General features: G+C 39.2%; 1 protein-coding gene and 1 pseudogene across 2 annotated transcripts in view; both read left to right on the top strand.

Annotated features, from left to right (window-relative positions):
• RAD52 (RAD52 homolog, DNA repair protein) overlaps positions 1-24,364 on the top strand; it is an 84,272-nt gene that overhangs the window by 7,002 nt on the left and 52,906 nt on the right. The gene's annotated exons all lie outside the window — the stretch shown is intronic.
• On the top strand, positions 453-9,343 carry LOC121480091 (annotated as a pseudogene).

Consider the following 24,364-nt stretch of genomic DNA (forward strand, 5'->3'; position numbering starts at 1 on the left):
ATCAAGTCCCATGTCCCCATGTCCGGCTCCCTGCATGGAGCCTGCTTCTCCCTCTGCCTCAACCTCTCTCTCTCACTCTCTCTCTGTCTCTCATGAATAAGTAAATTTTTTTTTTTTAATGTGGAAGTAGCTTTGGAATTGGTTTGTGAATAGAGGCTGGAAGATTTTTGAGGTTCATGTTAGAAAAGGCCCAGATTGCCTTTGAAGAGAGACTGTTGTTTCAAAAATGGATATTTAGGGCAGCCCAGGTGGCTCAGCGGTTTAGCACCACCTTCAGCCCAGGGCGTGATCCTGGAGACCCGGGATCGAGTCCCACGTTGGGCTCCCTGCATGGAGTCTGCTTCTCCCTCTGCCTATGTCTCTGCCTGTCTCTTTGTGTCTCTCACGAATAAAATTATATATATATATATAGTTGGGTTTTTTTGAAGGGTGGGATTTGGAGAGCTTCTGGGATGGTGAACACGTGGAGGTACGGAAAAGTGATGCACCTAGAGAGGGCACTGTACCTTGCCCAATGCCTCTCTTCCATCTGGCTGTTCCTGAGTTATATCCTTTTGTAATAAACTGATATTCTACTAAGAAAGATGTGTCTCTGAGTTCTGTGAACCACTCCAGGAAGTTCTCAACCCTAGGGAGAGGGTCATGGGAACCTCTGATTTACAGCCAACTGGTCAGAAGTACAGATAACAATCTGAACTTGCAGATGGCATCCTGAGTTGGAGGGGATCACTGGAACCTCCAATTTGTGGCCAGTTGGCCAGAGACACAGGTAATAACATAGGCTTGCATCTGGCATATGAAGGAGCAGGGAAAAGAGTAGTAGGACAGCACTCTTGTGGGACTGAGCCCTTAATCTGTGGAATCTGATATTATCTCTGGGTAGATACTGTCAGAATTGAATTGCATTGTAAGATATCCAACAGGTTTCTGGAAAATTGCTCCTTGGTGATGTGGGAAACCCCCACACACACACACATGTTGGAATTGGGCACAGTACCTAATTACTATCCATATTACAAAAAGAAAAGGTATATTCTAGAAAGCACACCAAAGGGGTGGCTGGAAAATCGAATGATAAAGAGTTCATGGGTGCTGTAGGGTCCAAGGGCAGGCTGCCTGAGGGCAGGCTGCCTGAAGACAGGCCACTTTGGCATGAACATTGTTTTGAATTAAACACAATGGAAACCCAGTAGATTCATAAAAAGCTTTTCACCTCCCCCTCAACTGACTCTTTGAACCAGGAAAAGAGCTATTAATAGAGACTTCTCTTTACCTAAGAAACTTACCTACATAATAAGGTAACCTTGGTTTTCCAAGCATCTTTCAACTTCCTGCTAATGGTCTTTCCCCACTTTGGATCCTCAGATACCTTCCCTTTGTTCATACAAGCATCATATTGCTTCACTGTCTTTGGAAAATCCATGTCTATGTGGATTCCCTGTATGTATGCTATTAAATTTGATTTTCCTTTGTTAATCTGTCTCCTATCAATTTGATTCTTAGCCCAGCCAAAAGGACATTAAAGGTAGAGAAAATTCTTCCTCCTGATAGTGTGATTCATAAATTTAATCAGCCATCTCAGAAGTATCCAGGAATAGCGATGGAACTGCCAGCTTGGAATAAAGGGGACAGAGTCAACAAAATAAAGGAATCCTGTTGGACTTCTGGGATTCCACAGAATAAAAAAATTGAACTATGTGGTTGCCAGTCCCCATTATCCTTAAAGAAAAGGGAGGAATAGCACCAAAAGCTGTTCAGAAATAAGCATAACTGTCACTCCTACCATGAGTCTGGAGGATACAGGTCTAGGAGGTCAAGTCTGTATCTTCAGTTTTAGTGGGTCAGGCTGCTACCAACCAGTCCCTCAGGAACAAAGTTATTGCCCAGAAACAAGAAGATGATGCTGCCACCCCTGGAGCTCCAGAGGCAAAGCTTTGAGCCAAAGGAGATTTCTCTTGAGCCTTAAAATCTAATGGAATTATCTTGCTAAGTTTTGGACTTCCTTTGGATCCACATCCCCCCCCCCCTTTCTTCTTTCTGATTTCTCTCTTTTATTATTATTACTTTTTAAGATTTTGTTTATTTGTCAGAGAGAAAGAGTGTAAGCAGGCAGAATAGCAGGCAGAGGGAGAAGCAGGCTCCCTGCTGAGCAAGAAGCTGGATGCTGGACTCTGGACTCAATCTCAAGAGCCTGGGATCATGACCTGAGCTGAAGGCTGATGCTTAACTGACTGAGCCACGCAGGCATCCTGATTTCTCTTTTAAAATATGAATGTTGTAGTAGCAAATTAGTTCTGAATTATGAAACGTTTGCTATTTAGCAAGCTAGCAAATGAAGCACATATTTTGTTTTTCATGTACTGGGCAATATAAGTGAAATTAAATCTGTCCTTTTTCCCCTCTTGAATGAGGTTTCCATGTTTGGAAAAAAGACTTGCACTGTTGCATATGTTCTGGGGACATAGACTTCTCATAATTTCAACTTAGGGGCACTTAAAGATTTTTTCCTATTGGAACACTTTTACACTTTCTGATGTATAGTACTTGAAGTTCTTGCCAGAAAATTGCTTTTGAGTTTTGAAGGCTTTATTCGAACTACTTTTAAATAAGTGGTTTATTGTCAGTGCTGTGTTTCATTTTGTTTTATAGAATATTTTTCCTCTACCCTTTTATTTCTTTCCTTCCCATTTTAAACATATATATAATTTCCAATCCAGGATATTGCCTTGCCACCCACGAAAACTGTTCTGGCACCAAAAGTAATGAGAAATGTTCAGTGTATTAGAAAACTAGAGTAAGGAGCCACTCAGCTTCAGTTTTTACATACCATGAATAAAACATTAAAACATCACATGGAGAAGTTTACATGGTGATTGTTCACCTGCAGTACTGCAGACTTTTAACATTTTGTATCCTTTTCAGTGAACCAGAGTAAAAATATTCATTGACCATTATGGTTATTTGCTGATTTTTTTTTTATGGTAATCTATCCTTATGACACTATTGCAACCAAACTGGCTTTACCATCTTCGCTTTAGCAGTTATCGAAGACAATGGATTATCATCTTTATTACTATACTGTCTTAAGCATTATATGCTAGTAGAATCTAGTTTAATTGTTTCAGGTGGAAAAGTATTTGAATTTCCATTTTGAATGTGTTTGGACTAAACAAACAATAAACCACTGATGTCTGCAGCATTTATCTATGTCCCTAATTTAATCTGTAGGTTTGTGTTCCAGAGTATTTTCTCCCAATTGCATTTCATACAACTTAAGTAAAAATAAGTAATTGTTCTAAAACAAAAACAAAAAACACACAAAACATTTTTTAAATAAAATGCAGGTGCCTGAGTGGCTCAGTCAGTTAAGCATCTGCCTTGGGTTAAGGTAATGATCCCAGGGCCCTGGGATTGAGTCCAAATCCCCATTTGGGCTCCCAGCTCAGTAAAGAGTCTACTCCTCCCTCTCCCAACCTTCCTGCCTGTGTGCATTTGCTCTCTCTCTTTCTAATAAAAATAAATAAATAAATCTTGAAAAACATAAAATGGAAATGTCTGTGCATGCCTATCTCGCCATTCTATCTTGGAAGCACAGAATTTCTGTTTCACAGGCTCAAAGCTGAAAGAAGAATTTGCCTCAGGATCAATCATATTTCAAGTCTCATCCATACCTGGTTGAGATGATATTTAGATGAGGCTTTTGACATAGAGCTGCTTCTGGGTTAAGAATTTGGTATTGGGGTGCATGTATTTTGCATTTTAAAAAGATATAAATTTTGGGTACCCAGAAGGTAGAGTTGTTTGGGACAGAACTGTGTTCTCCTAATATTTATATGTGGAAGCTTTAACCCACAATGTGGCTATATTTGAAGACAGGGCCTTTTAAAAAGTGATAAAGGGGCACCCACGGTGGCGCAGCGGTTTAGCGCCGCCTGCAGCCCGGGGTCTGATCCTGGAGACCCTGGATCGAGTCCCGCGTCAGGCTCCCTGCATGGAACTTGCTTCTCCCTCTGCCTGTGTCTCTGCCTCTCAGTCTCTCTCTCTCTCTCTCTCTCTCTCTCTGAATAAATAAAAATTTAAATAAATAAATAAATAAATAAATAAATAGTGATAAAAGGGGCAGCCTCGGTGGCGCAGCAGTTTAGCGCCGCCAGCAGCCCAGGGCGTGATCCTGGAGACCCTGGATGGAGTCCCGTGTCGGGCTCCCTGCATGGAGCCTGCTTCTCCCTCTGCCTGTGTCTCTGCCTCTCTCTCTCTGTCTCTATGAATAAAAGAATAAAATCTTAAAAAAAATAAAAATAAAAGGTGATAAAGGTTAAATTAGGTCATATCCAGTCTGTAGTATTTTGTTATGGCAGCCCTAATAGACTAACTCAGACACTACCAGGAAAGTGAAATGACAGCACACAGAATGGGAAAAAATTTTACAAACCGTATATCTGATATAATATCTAGAATATATAAGTAACTCTTAAAATTCAATGATAAAACGACAACCCCATTTTAAAAAATGGGTACAAAATGTGAACAGATATTTCTCCAAATAAGATATACAAATAGGCAAAAAGGAAACTTTGTGAAAATTATGCACACCATTTCTTTTTTTTTTTTTTTCCTATTTTTAACTGTGCATACCATTTCTGCTTGTATACCACAGTGTTTGCTCAAGCAAACTGGAAATACTGGAAATACAGCTTTTGTTGTGAATGATCATGGATCCATCAAAATTAAGAAGTTTTTTTTTTTAATTAAGAAGTTTTATAATTAAATATGGAGAAAGTGACTAAGGAATGACAATTATCCATCTCTGCCACAAACCTCTACCTAGAAAGCAGCACAGAGACACAAGGAGATGAAAATGTGACAGGCCAAGGACATGAGGCAGTTCCCTAATTTAAATCTACTTAGAGGGGATGCCTGTGTGGCTCAGCAGTTGATCTTCTACCTTTGGCTCAGAGTGTGATCCTGGAGTCCCAGGATCAAGTCTCACATCGGGCTCCCCTGCAGGGAGCCTGCTTCTCACTCTGCCTGTGTCTCTGCCTCTCTCTGTGTCTCTCATGAATAAATAAATAAAATCTTAAAAAAAAAAAAATCTGCTTAGAGTCCCAGAAGGAGAATCAAGAGAATGGAGGTGAAAAAAATAAAAAATAAAAAAAGAGAGAATGGAGGTGAGCTTATATCCATATAATGAATGAGGATTTTCCATATTGATAAAAAACATAAATCCACACATCAGAAGTCACTAAGAATACTAAGTAAAAAGAAAATCTAACCCAGAAAATTCCAGCAAAACTGACAACATAAAAGACAATACTTTTTCTTTCTTTCTTCCTTTTTTTTTTGACAACATTTTTTTTGGCATATTTTTTATTGGAGTTCAATTTGCCAACATATAACACCCAGTGCTCAGCCTGTCCAGTGGCCCACTCAGTGCCGGTCGCCCAGTCACCCCGTCTCCCCGCCCACCTCCTTTTCCACTACCCCTTGTTTGTTTCCCAGAGTTAGGAGTCTCTCATGTTCTGATACCCTTTCTGACATTTTCCACTCATTTTCTCTCCTGTCCCCTGACAAAATATTTTAAAATCAATTTCATTTCTTTTCCTAAGAGCTGCTGTAACACAGTGCCACAAACCAGGTGGCTTAATATAACAGAAACTTATTGTTTCACAGTTTTGAAGTCTAGAAGTCCAAAAACAAGGTGTCACAAGGTCATGCTTCCTCTGAACTGATAGGATAAAATCCTTCCTTGTTTCTGATGATTTGCTAGCAATCTTTGTCATTCTTTGGCTCAGAGCTGCAAAACCTCAATCTCTGCCTCCATCAACATGTGTTATCTCTTCATACATCTGTGTCTCTGCATCTCTTTTCCTCTCCTAAAAGGACACCAGTCATATTGGATTAATGGACTACTCATCCAATATGACCTTACTTAACTAATTATATCTTCAATTGTCTATCTCAAAATAAGGTCACATTCTTAGGTACTAGGGCTTAAGGCTTTAATATACCTTTTTGAGTGATACAATTCAACCCATAACATCAGACCGAAAAAAAAAATCAGCTTATTTACAAAGTCATAGTAATTAGAATAACAGCAGACTTGTTAACACAATAGGGAAGCCAGAAGCCAGGATAATATCTTCAAGTGCTGAGATAAAATAACTGTCATCTAGTAACACTACTTTTTAATTTTTTTAAAGTTAAATTCAATTAGCCACATATAGTACATTATTAGTTTCAGAGGTAGAGCTCAGTAATTCATGAGTTGTGCGTAACACCCAGTGTTCATCCCATCACATGCCCTCCTTAAGTAACACTATTTTATAAGACTAAGGACAAAATAAAGACATTTCAAATAAACCAGAGCACAGGGTTTATTACTAGTTGATCTTCACTGAAGGGAAGGATAAATGATACTTCAGAAAAAAATAATCCTAGAAAAAGTTCTGAAAGACAGGAATATGGTGATCAAAGAAATTAGTGAACACGTGGAGATATCTAAATACACATAGTTTGTAACTTTCCAAAGCTGATTGAAGAAGAAATAGTAAGCCTGAATGTTTCTATAACAAAGAAATTTGAGGGGTACCTGGGTGGCTCGGTCGGTTGAGTGTCTGCCCCGGCAACGGGCTCCCTGTTCAGTGGAGAGCCTGCTTCTCTCTCCACCTCTGCTTGTGCTCTCTCTCTTTCTTTCCCTCTCTCAAATAAATAAATTAAATAAATCTTAAAAAAAAAAGAAATTTGATTGGTAGTAAAAACTCTTTTATTTAAGAAAAAAAAGTCCACAAGTTTTTACAAATCGGTTCTACAAAATATTTAAGGAGCAAAGCATTTTAAACTTATTTTCAACTCTTCCAGAGAATTTATAAAAAACAGAATTAGAGGGGATCCCTGGGTGGCGCAGCGGTTTAGCGCCTGCCTTTGGCCCAGGGCGCGATCCTGGAGACCCGGGATCGAATCCCACATCAGGCTCCCGGTGCATGGAGCCTGCTTCTCCCTCTGCCTGTGTCTCTGCCTCTCTCTCTCTCTGTGACTATCATAAATAAATAAAAATTAAAAAAAAATAAATAAATAAATAAATAAAAAATAAAAAACAGAATTAGAGAGAAAATGCCCAGTCCCACTCATTTACTGAAGTTAATAAAATATTAATACCAAAGCCCTACAAGGGCAATATAAGAACATTAAATTAGGGATCCCTGGGTGGTGCAGTGGTTTAGCGCCTGCCTTTGGCCCAGGGCGCAATCCTGGAGACCCAGGATCGAATCCCACGTCGGGCTCCCAGTGCATGGAGCCTGCTTCTCCCTCTGCCTATGTCTCTGCCTCTCTCTCTCTCTCTCTGTGACTATCATAAATAAAATAAAATAAAATTTTTTTAAAAAAAAGAACATTAAATTATAGAGCAATACTCATGAAGAAGGGTACAAAAAAATAAGTTAGTAGCAAACCAGATATGACAATATATTTAAAAGATAATGTATTATACCTAGGTTGAGTTTACCCAAGTGTACAAATATATTGTAATATTTGAAAATTAATGTAATTTACCACATTAAGATATTAAAGAAAAAAAGTCTATCAATAGGTACACAAAATAATATTTGGTAAAATCCAATACACATTTCTGATAAAAAAAAATTCTAGCAAAACACCTCTTATCCTAGCAATATACCTCCCTGCTGGGGCCTAAGAGGAACGAGAGGCTGTGGAGTATGGTAGCTGTGTATGCCCTCCACTCTGTGTCCTACTGGCCTCAGCTCCCTGCCTGGCCAGCCCTCCATAATCACAGAGATTAGGAAGCAGCTGCCTGAACTATTTTCCAAAGGATAAACATTACAAGGCGTTGAGATTGAGTATGGCAGCTCATCAAGAAAATCCTATTTAAAAAAAAAATTATTTTTAAGTAATCTCTACACCCAGGCTCACAATCTCTACACTCAGACTCACAATTCTGAGTTTAAGAGTCTCAAAAAAAAAAAAAAAGGGGGGGGGTCTCATGCTCTACCAACTGAGTCATCCAGGCACCCCAAGAAAATCCTATTGGTCTGTGGGGAGCACAACTTTCAGCAGCCACTAGGGATGCTGCTGTTCAGGTGCCATCTGAAATCAATTCTTTCTAAGAAGGTTTTGTGTCTTTTCTCTGCAGTGAACTGCAAAGTAAACTCAAACACAGCACTTCTGAATACAGCCCAATGGAAATATAGAAGAGGGAATTCTAAGTAAAGCTTGTCGGGAGTATAGCCCAGCCCACGTGGACACTGTCTCTGTTGTTGCTGCTCTGAACTCAGACCTGTGTGTCTCCAGAGAAAAAGATAAGACAGTTGTGGCCAAAACTGGAAAATCGGAAATGTGATCAAAGGCTCAGAGGACATTAATGAAAGAAATCACTAAGGTAGCCTGTATTCACAAATCAAGCCAGTTCTTCAGCGTCTGTTGTGACAGGATGGTCATGATGTGGAACTTGTGTGGTCCTTCACAACCAAGGCAACAGTTCTCCGTAATGCCACGGTGGTCACTGGATTGGCTGTGAGTCCAGGCGTGTCACATCTGGGCCCTGGCTTTTGGGACAACACCCTGCTTCTGTGGGATGTTGGGACGGGACGGTGCACAGAGAGAGCCTCCATTTCCAGGAACCTGCTCACTTACCTGTGCTGGGTCCCCTAAGAACCACAGACTTCTAAGGATAAAACCATCAGATTACGGGACAGTTGGGGCTGCAGATACCTTATACATTTCCTGCAAAGCAGCATATTCAGACTTACTTTGAGGTCAGTGAGGACAAACACAAGTGTATCTCCTGCAGCAATGGCTTTGGAGGGAAGGCTCCAAATGTGAAGCCACATTGTGGAAGCTAAGGCAGACGTGGAACAGAATATGAGAATATAAGAGGCATTTTCAGATTGTTGCATCTTGTGTCTTTCTACCAAGCGTGTTGGCTTTCATGCCTATCATTGCTTAATTCTCCATGCTTCAATATCCTTATCTGAAGTGGAGATAATAATAGTAACTACTTCACCGCCTGAGTGGCACAATCAGCTAAGCCTCTGACTCTTGATTTCAGCTCAGGTCATGATCTCGGGGTGGTGAGATGGAGCACCACATGAGGCTTCATACTCAGCAGGGAGTCTGCTTGAGATTCTTTCTCTCTCCCTCTCCCTCTGCCCTTCCCATTCCTGTATGCATGTGCACTCATTCTCTCTCTCTTTCTCCCTAAAATAAATGAATACATCTTTTAAAGAAATCATAGTAACTATCTCACAAAGTTATTACAAGGATTTTTTTTAACATTTTTTTTTAATCTTTATTTATTTATGATAGTCACAGAGAGAGAGAGAGAGGCAGAGACACAGGCAGAGGGAGAAGAAGCAGGCAGAGGGAGAAGCAGGCAGAGGGAGAAGCAGGCTCCATGCACCGGGAGCCCGATGTGGGATTCGATCCCGGGTCTCCAGGATCGCGCCCTGGGCCAAAGGCAGGCGCCAAACCGCTGCGCCACCCAGGGATCCCTATTACAAGGATTAAATGAGAAAATACATGTAAAGTGCTTAGACTAGTACTTGATCACGTTAGCTAGATATTTACGATCATTATGCATCAGTTAGGAATGCTTTCAACTGTTAAGTAAGAAAATACCTGATTTACAGTGACTTAAATACAAAGAGTTTGTTTCTCTCACATTGCAGGCACCCTGGAGATAAGTGGTTGCTAAAATTGGTTTATTTCTACAATGCCAGAGCTTGGCTTCTCTTCCATTCCCTTGGAATTTCTTTGATGATTGCAATACCACCAATCATCACATTTCCAAACAAATATATTCTAAAGCAGAAAGCAGAGAGCAAGGAAGGGCAAAGAGATTTCTCCACGTGTGCCTTTCTCTTATTAAAGAGGAAGTCTGTGTATTGTATTGTTCTGTATTGAGTTGTGCTGTGTTGTGTTTTTCAAGAATGTCTTAGTCTGAGAAAGCCCCCTGGCCAAGAAATGGAGGTGCAGGCAGTGGGTCAGGCTGTCCTAAGTGCACAATGGTGGTATAGCCAAAGGGGGGTAGGAGTGAGGCATCAACCTGCTGTTACAGCTGTCTACATGGTGTCTGAAATCTTACATGATCAAAAACAAACCTCTGCTTTCTACCCCCAAATCCATTCTCCCCACCTCTTCCCCATCTCAGTAGAGGCAACTCCATCCTTCCAGCTACTTAGACCAAAGGCTGGCATCCTCCTAAATTCCTTTCTCTTTTCCGTCACATTTAATCTACTTTCAGAATCCAACCTCATTCATCACCCCATTATCACCACCGTGACCCAACCCACTGTGGTTTCTTGTTTGGATTATTTAAATAGTTCCCTGACTGCTCTCTGTACTTTCTTTGCCCCTCTTCACCATCCTTTTAAAACTTAGATCATATTATATTGCCTTTGTACTCAAAATACTCCAATGGCTTCCAGCCTTATTGATAGTAAAATCCAAATTCTTATAAGGCATATCATCCTATACAATTTGGTCCTCTCTCTTTGACCTTAATCCACTCCTCTCCTTCTAGTTCATTTTGCTCCAGTTGCACTGAGTTCTTTGCTATTTCTCAACAATGCCAAGCATGCTTTTGCTTCAAGACTTGCTCCTTCTGATGGGCACATCTTCTGCCAGATACCTTCAAGGCTTGTTTCCTCACTTCCTTCAGATCTCAGATGTCACCATCCCTGAAGCCTCCCTGATTCCCTATACAGAACAGCCAGTTCTCTACATGCAGGGACAATTAAAAAAAAAAAAAAAACACAAACAAACAAACAAGTGAACAGCCATCTTTCCATCTATTCTGTGTCCCCCTTATTGTTTCATTTTTCTCCATCTGATATACTTATATAGTATATATATATATATATATATATATATATACATATATATAATGTTTGTTTATTTTCCTTTTTTTTAAGATTTTATTTATTTATTCATGAGAGACACAGAGAGAGAGAGGCAGAGACACAGGCAGAGAGAGAAGCAGGCTCCATGCAGTGAGCCTGACATGGGACTCGATCCTGGACCCCAGGATCATGCCCTGAGCCAAAGGCAGATGCTTAACCACTGAGCAACCCAGTCATCCTTGTTTATTTTCTTTTTTTATGGTTTATTTTATTTTTTTTATTTTATTTTATTTCTTTGAGACAGAGTTCACAGCATGAGTGGCAGAAGGAGAGGAGAAGCAGACTCCTCTCTGTGCAGGGAGCCCAATACTAGCTCCATTCCAGGACCCTGAGATCATGACCTGAGCCAAAAGCGGATGCTTAACTGACAGAGCCACCCAGGTGTCCCTTCTTTGTTTATCTTCTATCTCCTCTGAAATGTAATTTCTGTGAGGAGAGGAACTTTCTTTTTAGTCCCTGTTTTACCCCTAGTGCTTGGAACATAGTTGGTACTTAGAAAAAAATTGCTTAATGAATAAATGAATGAGCAAATAAGATTGGACATTTGGGTTGCTTCAAGCTTTATGTGTACCAAGTTTTATTTATTTATTTATTTTTTAAAATTTATTTATGATAGTCACAGAGAGAGAGATGCAGAGACATAGGCAGAGGGAGAAGCAGGCTCCATGCATCGGGAGCCCGATGTGGGATTCGATCCCGGGTCTCCAGGATCACGCCCTGGGCCAAAGGCAGGCGCCAAACCGCTGCACCACCCAGGGATCCCATGTACCAAGTTTTATGTATATTACTTCCAAATTTTATGATTAATTCCTTTGTATTTATTTCCAAAATTAGAGTATTGGAAAAAAAGCATTTTTTGGCTTTTTAATATGTTATCAAATTGCTTCCCAAAATAATTAATAGAATTAGATAGAGGGTACTAGTTATAAGATGCTCCTGCTAGGCATTATACTTTGAAACTTTCCCACAAATTTCATAGAAAAGACTAGCAGATTTGATTATTTTTCCATATTTTTTTAAAGTTTATTTTTGGATCCCTGGGTGGCGCAGCGGTTTAGCGCCTGCCTTTGGCCCAGGGCGTGATCCTGGAGACTCGGGATCGAATCCCACATCAGGCTCCCGGTGCATGGAGCCTGCTTCTCCCTCTGCCTATGTCTCTGCCTCTCTCTCTCTCTCTCTCTGTGACTATCATAAATAAATAAATAAATAAATAAATAAATAAATAAAATCACAAAAAAAAAAAATAAATAAATAAAGTTTATTTTTTTTTAGTAATCCCTACACCCAATGTGAGGCTCGAATCCATGACCCGAGATCAAGAGTCTCATATGGGCAGCCTGAGTGGCTCAGCAGTTTAGTGCAGCCTTCAGCCTAGGGCCTGATCCTGGAGACCCGGGATTGAGTCCCGCGTTGGGCTCCCTGCATGGAGCCTGCTTCTCCCTCTGCCTGTGTCTCTGTCTCTCTCTCTCTCTCTGTGTCCCTCATGAGTAAATAAATAAAATCTTAAAAAAAAAAAAAAAAAACCGAGTCACATGCTCTACTGACTGAGCCAGCCAGGTGACCCTCCATATTTATTTATAACCATCAATAGTATGTTTAAGTAAACTAATATAATATAATAAAAATAGTACTTTAAAAAAATTAAAATCTCATCCACAGGCTTTCTCAGGTTTATTCACCTTTGTGGCTCTGACCTAATCTTGGCTAACTATAATTAAAAGTGAACTTAATAATCTATTCTAAACACTGCTTTCTACTTTCCTCCATTAAGTGTCGTACTGGCCCCAAGTGTAGGATTCTAAGTCTACTTATTAGTTTTTATCTTAGTTAAAGAGTCTCACACGAGGGAGAGGCCATTTTTCTGCCTTCATAACTATGCCTTATTAAAAAAATACCATGCCTTTCCTCACAATGTCTTTTGTACCCTGTAATTTATGAATGTATACATATGGATTATATGTTTCTGCTTGAGTAACTTCATATAATTATATTTTCATAGGATGAGAGTAGTTCGATACAAAGTCTCAGCAAGGAATATGCCTGGCTTTGATTATCGATGAGAAAAGTAGTTAATATAACATTAAAATTGCTATGATACCCTATCCAAACTCAGTTACTAGTTCACTTTCTTCAGATACCACCTTATCTCATGAGTCACCTACTCCTAAATGTTACTTTAAATTACCATTTGCAACCACTTCCTCCTAATGCCCGCTCCCAACTGCCTCTCTAAATCAACGTTTCATAGTTCCTACATGTTGCTATTCTTTGTCATTTTTTAAAAATATTTTATTTTTTAAGTAATCTCTACATACAACATGGAATTCAAATTTACAACCCCAAGATCAACGTCACCCATCCAGTTGTTATTTTAACCCAACAGCTAATTATCTTTGTCAACCACCATTCCAAATAGGCCAAACTATAAGAATATCAGGAAAAATTTTGGTTAAGGTATGCCTGGGTGGCTCAGTGGTTTAGAGTGTCTGCCTTACGCTCAGGGTGTGATCCTGGAGTCCCGGGATCGAGTCCCACATCGGGCTGCCCGCATGGAGCCTGCTTCTCCTCCCTCTGCCTATGTCTCTGCCTCTCTCTCTCTCTCTGTGTTTCTCATGAATAAATAAATAAAATCTTTAAAAAATATATATAACAATACATACTAATAATAGTTGTTAATAATACAGACCCTGAGACATCAAGAAAATGTTAAATTATGTGTACCAATCTTCTGTAAAGAAAGCAAAGGTGTATATGATACATTTTCTGTAGATGTCTATCCAAAATATCAAATATTTAAAAATTGGGGCATGTAGGTAAAAACTAGTAATCTATGTAGTTCACATTGTGCTAAAATGCACTAATATTTTTCTTTTTTCCTTTTATTTTTTAAGTAGCCTCTACTCCCAACCTGGGGCTTGAACTCATGACCCCAAGATCAAAAGCTGAAGGCTCTACCAACTGAGCCAGCCAGGTACCCCTAATGTGCTAATATCTTCAAAAAAGAGATTGATGAGAAACTTTTACTCAGAATTTGCTCAATCCTACTTTTCAAAGCAACTATATTTAATCCTTTCAGGAATCATTTGTAGGAAACAATGGAAAAGATGGGAAAACCTGTTTACCCCAAAAGAGGTCAACTTAACATAGTGGCAATGTGAAAATTAATTTAATAAAAAAATAAATTTAGTTTAACAACTTTGTTTAGACTGATTTGGACATTTCTCTCAAAGGCCAATAATCAGTACATTTTGTAGAACAAATAGCATATTCCTCAGTGAATCCTTGTGTTTATTAATGAAAAAAAACCTTTGGCTTCTTTTTTTTAAGATTTATTAATTTGAGAGAGAGACAGCATATGCAGGTGTGTGTGCACACACAAGTGGGGGAGGGGCAGAAGGAAAGAATCTTCAAACAGACTTCCTGCTGAGCACCGAGCCCAATGCAGGGCTCCATCTCAGGACCTGTGAAATCATGACCTGAGCCAAAACCAAGAGTCAGACGCTCAACTGACTAAGCCATCCAGGTGCCCCAACCCTTTGGCTTTGTAAATAGTAAATGCAAACATTATTTCAGAAGCTCAAAAGTAGAAACAAGTGCTAATGCATATGTAATAAATTTGACTACATTGCTTTAATTCTAGTCACTGAATAACCCACTCAACAATTAAGAGTAATATTTATGATTAAAACAAAAGTCACTCTGAAAATTTTATAAAGTTAAAGAAAAATTCTCGACTTCTTTTGCTCCCAGCCTGTATCCAATTCGTCAGTAAATCTTTGAGTTATACCTTCAGAAGAAATAGTTCTGTCCAACTCTTCCATTTCCAGCTCAGGTCACTATCATCTGTCATCCAGATTCTTGAAATAAGCTTCTAACTAGTCTCCTGTATAACATCGTTGCCCCCTTTAGTTTGAACATAGCAGCAAGTAAGATCTTTTAAAATTTATAATTTAAAAATTTTATAAGTAATATCACTCTTCTGATTAAAATCCTTCCATGGCTTTCCTTCTTATGTGGAATAAATAAAACTACCATATGATCCAGCAATTCTATTTCTGGGTATTTATCCAAAGGAAGAGACAATACTAACATGAAAAGATACCGTGCACCACTGTGCTCATTGCAGCATTATTTTCAGCTGCCAAGACATGGAATCGACTCAGGGCTGCTGATAGCCTCGGAGGCCTCCCCATGTACCCAGAGGGCAGCAGGCCTGACCTCTGTGCCAGTCACCTACAATTTGATCCTTTGGAGACAATTGTAAATAAATGTCTCATGCCTTTTGCTCTCAAGTCTTTAAAAAAAAAAATCCGGGTGAAAATAAATGAAACCATGCAGCTCAAACCCATGTTGTTCAAGGTCAGCTGTATAAATAAAATAGAATATTATTCAGCTACAAATAAGGAAATCCTGTAATCTGCGACAACACAGATAGATCTTGAGGTCATTATGCTAAATAAAATAAGTCAGACAGAGAAAGACAAATACTATATCATCTGATTTAGGTGTGGAATGTAAAAACAAAAACAAAAACAAAAAACCCAAAAAACTAAACTCATGGAAACAATGTAGATTGGTGGCAAAGGGGAGAAGGGGAAGGATGGCTGAGGGTGGTCAAAGGGTACAGTCTTCCAGTTATAAGATAAATAAGTTCTAGAGGCATAATATATAACATAGTGATTCTAGTTAATACTACACTGTATACTTGAAAATTGCTGGGATCCCTGGGTGGCACAGCGGTTTGGCGCCTGCCTTTGGCCCAGGGCGCGATCCTGGAGACCCGGGATCGAATCCCACGTCGGGCTCCCGGTGCATGGAGCCTGCTTCTCCCTCTGTCTGTGTCTCTGCCTCTCTCTCTCTCTCTGTGTGACTATCATAAAAAAAAAAAAAAAAAAAAAAAAAAAAAATTGCTAAGAGAGTACATCTTAAAAGTTCTCATCACACACACACAAAAGATAACTATGTGAGATGATGAATGTGTTAACCAGCCTTTCGGTGGTAATCATTTCACAGCATATCAAATTATCACATTATACGTGTTAAATGTGTACAATGGGATAAAGATAGGGGAAAAAAAGAAAGAAAAAACCATAAATATATATTGGTTTTTGTTCTCGGTTCCCAGGACAGAAATCCTAAAACCACTGTATTTTCCTAAGTGACAAGACCACCAGCAGTATCCTTCGTTCTAATACTTGATGTTCAGGCAGCCCTGGTGGCGCAGCGGTTTAGCGCCGCCTGCAGCCCAGGGCATGATCTGGAGACCCTGGATTGAGTCCCACGTCAGGCTCTCTGCATGGAGCCTGCTTGTGTCTCTGCCTCTCTCTCTTTCTCTCCCTGCATCTCTATGAATAAATAAATAAAATCTTAAAAAAAAAAAAAAAACAACTTGATCTTTGACTCTGGGTTCCTGACACAGAGATTTAGAAAACATGGTATTTCCTGGGTAATAGGAGTGTCTTTTTTTTTTTTTTTTAAAGGCTTTATTTTTAAGTAATCTCTACACCAAATGTGCCGCTCAAACTTAGAACCATGAGGTCAGGGATCCCTGGGTGGCTCAGCGGTTTGGCGCCTGCCTTTGGCCCAGGGTGTGATCCTGGAGACCCGGGATTGAATCCCACATCGGGCTCCCGCTGCATGAAGCCTGCTTCTCCCTCTCCCTCTGCCTATGTCTCTGACTCTCTCTGTGTGACTATCATAAATAAATAAAAATTAAAAAAAAAAAAGAACCCTGAGGTCAAGGGTCACATGCTCTACTGACTGAACCAGCCAGGCACCCCAGGAACGTCTTTTGTTTTAACTGGGTAACTCTTGGTGGGCTTCTGAATAGTTTCAGGATGGAGGCTCATCACCAGAAAGAGCTGTCATTCCACCCCTCATCCTCTGGGAAGGGGAAAGGGACTGGAGATTGAGTTAATGATCATTGTATATACCTACATGAGGAAGTCTTCATATAAAGCTCAAAAGTGGTGTTTGGAGAGCTTCTGGGTTGGTGCACACATCCATGTGTCAGGGTGGTGGCACATCCCAAGTTCATGAGGACCTAAACTCCTGTGCTTGGGACTCTTCCAAACCTCTTTGTATGTAATTCTTCATCTAGCTATTCATCAGTATCCTTTATCATAGCCTTTATTATTTAATAAAGTAGTAAACATAAGTGTTTCCCTGATTTCTGTTGAGCTGTTCTAGAAAATGATTTAATCCAAAGAGGGGATCATGGGAACCCCTGGTTTTGCAGCCAACTTGGGAAAAATGGTGGGTAACCTGGGGACCTTCTACTTGCAATAGGAGTTTGAAGTGAGGAGCAATCTCACAGGACTGAGCCCTTAACTGTGAAGTCTGCCTAACTCAGGTTAGTGTCAGAAATGACTTGAGTTGTAGAACACCCAGCTGGTGTTGCAGAGAATTGCTTGATGTGTGGAAAACCCACACATCTGTTATCAGAAGCAAGTATGACAGCATTATGGGAGTAAAGGAGATATGCAACAGGAGGAAGAGTGCAGTTCTCCCTATACTAATACTCATTTTATTTAGTTCTTGGCAAATGTCACCTTGTCAGATGCCTTTCCCAAGAAATCACTCCATCTAAAATAGCACCATTTTAGGGCGCCTGACTGGCTCAGGTGGTGGAGCATGTGACTCTCCATCTCAAGGTCATGGTTTGGGCCCCACATCAGGTATAGAGATTACTTTAAAAAAAACTTTAAAAAATAAATAAATAAAATGTTACCATTTTTGTCATCACTTTCTAGCTTCAGCCTTATTTTTTTAATAGCACTTACTTCTACCAGCCATACTACATATTTATTTGTTTACTTGTTTATTATGTTTCTGCCTTCTAAAATACAAGCTCCACGAGAGCCTGGACTTTGTTCTTTGCTCTGTCCTCAGTGCCTAGATTAGGGCCTTTCACAAAGGAGTATCTTAATATGTATTTATTTGATGAAACATGAATAAAAGAATTATTGAGACATATTAGCTATTACTAAATACTATAGGAGCCCTTAGCTGGTAAAATATTCAGAACTGGCATTTTATACAGCATTGTCTGCAAAACAGAAAGAACCCACACATTTCACATGGAAACATAAGACGATTTCAACTAACTAAATAAATTTTTTTCTTTAAAAAACTTTGCTCTTCTATTTTTGTTCCAGTCTCATTAATGTTCCTTAAATCTAGTAAGAATAAGTCCAGACAAACATGCTCAAGTAACTGCCTTAAATAATGTCTTCCTTGACTCTACATTTCCCTCCATTGACACCCATTTCTCTGATCACTTTTCTGACCCTTCTTGAGAGTGTGGCCTCTAGGAACCATTTCTACTTCCTCATTTCCCATTCTCTCAATTCTACTCAGGCTTCCACAGAACTGCTCCTTTCAGAGTCATCAAGGTATCTGCTTAACCATTTCTTCATCCTTATTTCATTCCATCTCTTGTCAGCAACCTACACAGCTGAACATTCCCTCCTTCTGAAACATTTTCCTCTCTTTATTTCTGGAATAAAATGCCATGTTGCTTTGCTGGAGCTGGCTGCCATAACAAAAAAAAACATAGACTGGGTGACTTAATTGACAGAATTGAATTTTCTCACAGTTGTGGAGGCTAGAAGTATAAGATCAAGGTGTGAGCAGGTTTGGTCTCTCCTGGAGCCTCTCTCCTCAGTTCACAAGATGGCCTCCCTCCTGCCGTGCCCTCATCTGCTCTTTCCTCTATGCTGGTGCATCCCTGGTATCCCTCTGTGCATCTCAATTTCTTCTTCTTATAAGGACACCAAGCAAACTGAATGAGTGCCCACACTAAGAGTTTCCTTTTAACTTAATTGCCTCTTTGAAGGCTTATCTCACATTCTGAGACACTGGTGTTTCAGGCTTCAACCTACACATTTTGGAACACAAATCAGCTTAAAAGAAATAACTTCCTGGCTTTCTTCCTTTCCTCACTGGTCATTCTTTTTTTTTTGTTTTTTTTCTTGGTTTATTCATTTTCTGTCTTGTCTCTCCATGTCAGAGTACTCAGGATTCAGTTTTGGCATTCCTTCTCTTCCTTAAATAAACTTTATTCTTATATTATCTCATCCACTCCCACAGCTTTAAATATTATATGTGTATACCAATGATACCTCTTGCTTTCTTCCAAACCTGCTCTACCCTCTGTCTTCCCATTTCAGTAAATTGCCCTACCACCTACTCAGTTACTCAAGCCAAGAACCAAGTGTTATTCTTAACTTCTTTCTTTACCCCATCTCCATCATCCAAACTGACGTCAACTGCTATCACCTGGAAATTTGGATTGTCTATGGATTCTCAATAAACATATTTCCCAACTCTGTTCTCTTTTCTACAGCTTCACTAAGCCACCATCTATCAGTTCCACATTAGCACCCCCTCCATCCTTAGTTATTCTGCTACAATCTGTTCTCCACACAACAAGTAGAATGATGTTTTCACCCAGATCATATTTCTTAAAATTTCTGAAGGACTTCCCATAACACTTAAGATAGAGTGCAAAATCTTTATCCTGCTTTTAAAGCTGAGGTGATCTGACCTCTGTGCCTTCATTCTCTATATCTTGTGCTAATTTCCCTTTGGATTCCCCAAATTCCTTCCCACCTCTGGACCTTTGTATTTGCTCTTCTCAGCCAGAATTGCTCACTCCCCAAATTTAGCCATGCCCGCCTTCTTCCTGTTACTCAGATAGACATCAAGTTGTCACCAGACATTGCCCTCATTTAATATCATCTTAACACTTCCCTCGATATGTGATCATTCTCTGTCCACTAGAAGGAAGTTCCATGACAAAATAGACTTTATCTGCTTCATTGGCAGGTGAATTCTTGTGCCTAGAACAATGCTAATGTTCACCATAGGGCCTAACAAATGTGTTAAATGCTTATGTGTCTGTTTATGCATATATTTAATTATTTTATTTATTTATTTGAAGGGGGGGCAGAGACCCAGGCAGAGGGAGAAGCAGGCTTCATGCAGGGAGCCTGATGTGGGCTTGATCTAGGACCCCAGGATCATTACCTGGGCCAAAGGCAGGCACTAAACAGCTGAGCCATCTGGATGTCCCCAAAATGATAATTCTTAATAATTAAAAATTGTATTTCATTCTTCAGATTCTTTTAATTCTTCAATTTAAACAATGTTATTTACTTGTTAATCTCTGAAATGTTTTTATTGTTATTATTATTATTATTATTATTATTATTTACTGAGACCTGAAGGTAATTTCCCAAGCAAGGACTTTCGTCCATGGAATACTTATGCTTCTCTCCTTTTATTCAGTGGGCTTATTATAAGATGTAGAATTGAGAATGAATGCAACAAACATTTCTGGAACATCTTTTAAATATCAGATACTAACCTGTGTGCTTTACACATCAACTTACTTAATTCTGCAATCTGATTAGAGTTGATGATTTCCATTTTAAGAGAAAGGAAGCTGATGTTCAGAGGCATAGAGCAAAATGTTCAAGTTGTAGTGCTGCCTGAATCCAAAATTCATCCTCTTTTTTTTTTTTTTTAAGATTTTATTTATTTATTCATGAGAGACACACAGAGAGAAAGACAGAGACAGAAGCAGGCTTCTTGCAGGTAACCTGATGTGGGACTTGATTTCAGGATCCTAGGATCATGACCTGACCTGGGATCATGACTGAGCCACCCAGGTGCCCCAACAAAAAAAATTTTTAAGTAAACTCTACCCCCAGCATGTCGCTTAAACTCACAACACCAAAATCAACAGTAGCTGGCTCCACCCACTGAGCCAGCCAGGTACCCCAGGGAATCCAGAGATTTTATAGGGAACGTTGTTATAGGTGAATCTTGCCTCAGGTTTATGTATTGTGTCAGAATGTGATTGGCTACAAGTAACAGAAAACCCCAAAACGGTATGCTCATCCAGAAGGATACTTACTGTTAACAGGTAGTTTGGAAATAGGAGATTCCAGAATTTATATTGTTACCCTAATAAGGACTTGCTGCATAATTTATGAGGCCCAGTGCAAAATGGTGATGCAAGGTCCCTTCTTAAAAATTATTCCTAATTTTAGGACAGTGACCACAGAGTGCTAAACCAAGTGTAAGGTTGTTCTAGGTGCTGAGGCCTGTGCAACTGCTCCCATGAAGCTGAATCTGGTTCTGATGATGTCAGGACTCTGGGTTTCCATCTGCAATTTTCTTGTCCGTTCCCATTTGGACACAAGATGCCAAATAGAAGTGAATGGACAGGGAAAGATCTGGGAGATATTCACTTGCATTTTGTTGGCCAGAACTGAGTTATATGGCTACCTCTTGTTGAAGGGAGTCTAGGAAAGTATCAGGCAAAGGGGAACTGAATTGCCACCACAGACTTAGATAAATCAAGATCCATTGCCATCCGAAATCAGGGTTCTGTGAGCAAAGATGAAGGGTTGAGGTAGTTGCCATTGGGCAATTTGTCCTCTACGAAGACCTTTTCAGAGTGTCAGAACATGCTAAACTTTTTTGTATTCTATGATCCAGACAAATTTGGCATGTTTGTCCAATTTTGATACAATCCTAATTTCTTGCCCTTGCATTTTTGTTATGCTTTTTCCTCTAATTAAAAGTCACTACACATGTAGTTTCTTATGGGTCTTAATCTTACCCACACACTTAGTCCATTGAAAATGTCATTTCTGGGGTCTCAATCAGTTGAGTATCTGCCTTCGGCTCAGGTTGTAATTCCAGGGTCCTGCCTGGGATCAAGCCCTGTGTTGGGCTCTCTCCTCAGTAGGAAGTCTGCTTCTCCCTCTCCTTGTGCCCCCTCCCCAGCTTGTGCTTCCTCTCTCTCCCTCTAATAAATAAATAAAATCTTAAAGAGAAAAAGAAAGTGTCATTTCTGTCATGAAAAATTATCTGGTTTCCCCACTAGGGTGTGATTGTTCCTACATCTGAAGTCTTAAGAACTTTTAACTTTAAATTCTAATTAATAGGTATATTTATCTTATCACTTCTTTTTTTTTTTTCACTTCTTTTTTTTTAAGATTTATTAATTTATTTTAGAGAGAGAGAACATGAGCAGGGGGAGGGGCAGAGAGAGAGAGAATCCTTAAGAAGACTCCCCACAGAGCATGGAGCGTGGAGCCCAGGGCCCATTATGGCCCTGGATGCCAGAACTCTGAGATCACGACCTGAGCCAAAATCAAGAGTTGGCCGCTTAACCAACTAAGCCACCCAGGCACCCCTGTTATCACTCCTATAGTGACTATTGTTTTGTTTGCCTAACACTTGGTAAGGTATCTTGGTAATCAGGCCATAGTAATGGGTATGTGACTCAAGCTAGTCAATCCTTCTCTATAATTTTTCAAATTGAATCTAGAGAAAAGAATCCCTTGCCCTATTGTGACAGAATTAAGCTGCAAATCTGGAATGCTTTAGTAACATCCCTCATGGATCCCTAACCAATACCACATTTAAAGGAAAATTCTAGATTAATAGCTTAAAAATAAAAGATTACACTATCTATATTTAATTTATAATTTTAATGGATACGTAAGATAATAATAGCCCCGAAGGGATTTTTAGATATTTTAAAAATACAAGCCAATAAAGAAAAATATCTGTGAATGTTATTACATAAAATTTAAGGATTTGTGGTGAAGAAAAGGCACCATGTACAAAGAGGCAGCTAACAGAATAAAAGCAGATATTTACACAATCAAAATCTACCAAGAGATTAACATCCAGCATTTCAATAATACCCTCAAATCAACAAGAAAAAGTCATTGCCATGTAGAAAAAGAAACATATCAATAGAAGAATGATATGAACAGCCAATTTAAAGAATAAAAAACCAAAAAACTTATGCAGGGCTTGCATACATGCATAGGAAAAAATGCTTAAAATCACTAGTAATTAGAAATATAATTTTAAACAATAAAGTATCTTTTTACACCTATTAGACTGCCAAAGGTTGGAAGGCTAGATAATATGAAGTATATAAACACCAAGGGATAGAAAAATATAGGAAACTTCTCATGCATTGCAGCTATTGTGGAGTACAATCTGTCATTGCTCAGGCAAATAAAACATATGTCTATGACTCAAACATTTAGTGATAAAATAATGTCTATTCTATGTAAAACATTTCAGAAAATCAAGGAAGGAATACTTTCTAGATAATTTTGTGTAAGAAGCTTTAACCTAGGGCAGCCCCGGGTGGCTCAGCGGTTTAGTGCCGCTTTCGGCCCAGGGCCTGATCCTCGAGACCGGGGATGGAGTCCCACATGGGGCTTCTTGCATGGAGCCTGCTTCTTCCTCTGCCTGTGTCTCTGTCTCTCTGTCTCTCTGTCTCTCTCTCTCTGTCTCACTCTCTCTGTGTGTCTCTCCTGAATAAATAAATAAAATCTTAAAAAAAAAAAAAACAAGAAGCTTTAACCTGATGCCAAAACCAGACAAATGTATGAGTAAAACTACAAGAGTGCCTGGGTTGCTCAGTTGATTAAGCGTCTGCCTTAAGCTCAGGGATCCTAGGATGGAGCCCTGCACTGAGCTTCCTGATCGGTGGGGAGTCTGCTTCTCTCTATTCCTCTGCCTACTGTTCCCCCTGCGTGTGTTCTCTCTCTCTGTCAAATAAATAAATAAAACCTTAAAAAAAGAAAAGAAAAGAAAAGAAACTACAGACCAATATCTCATGAATATAAATGCAAAAATCTCTAATAAGTTTTAGCAAGCCAAATCTAGCAATACAAAAACCATCATGACTCAGTGAGGTTTTTCCCAGAAATGAAATATTGATTTAACATAGGAACATAAATCAATGTTATTCATACTAACAGACTAAAAAAGAAAAGTCATATGATTATCTTAATAGCCGCAGTAAAAGCATTTGGCAACATTCAACATAATTAAAACTCTCAGCAAAGTAGTAATAGAAAGGAACTTTCTGGCTCTGATAAAGTACATCTATTAAAAAAGAACAACCGGACAATCCCAGTGGTTCAGCGGTTTGGCGTTACCTTCAGCCCAGGGTGTGATCCTGGAACCTCAGAATTGAGTCCGATGTCGGGCTCCTTGCATGGAGCCTGCTTCTCCCTCTATCTGTGTCTCTGCCTCTCTCTCTCTGTGTCTCTCATGAATAAATAAATACAACCTTTAAAAAAAAATAAGTAAATAGAAAAGAACAACCAACCTACAGCTAATTTTATGTTTAATGATGAAAGACTGAATGCTTTTACTCTAAGATTGTGAAAATTTTAAGGATGTTTGCTTTTATAATGTCTATTCAACAATCTAATAGGAATCTTAGTACAAGAAGTCAGATACAAACAAACATAGAGGTTGAAAAGTAAACATAAAGTAGTTTTTATTCAGAAGTGTGACATAATGATCTATGTCAAAATTTTGAGAGAACTACAAAAAATTATTAATAAATGAGTTTAACAGGACAAAGGATTAAAAACATTTTTTTTTAAATTTTTGAT

The sequence above is a fragment of the Vulpes lagopus genome, chromosome 21 (assembly GCF_018345385.1).
Source record: "Vulpes lagopus strain Blue_001 chromosome 21, ASM1834538v1, whole genome shotgun sequence".
NCBI lineage: Eukaryota > Metazoa > Chordata > Mammalia > Carnivora > Canidae > Vulpes > Vulpes lagopus.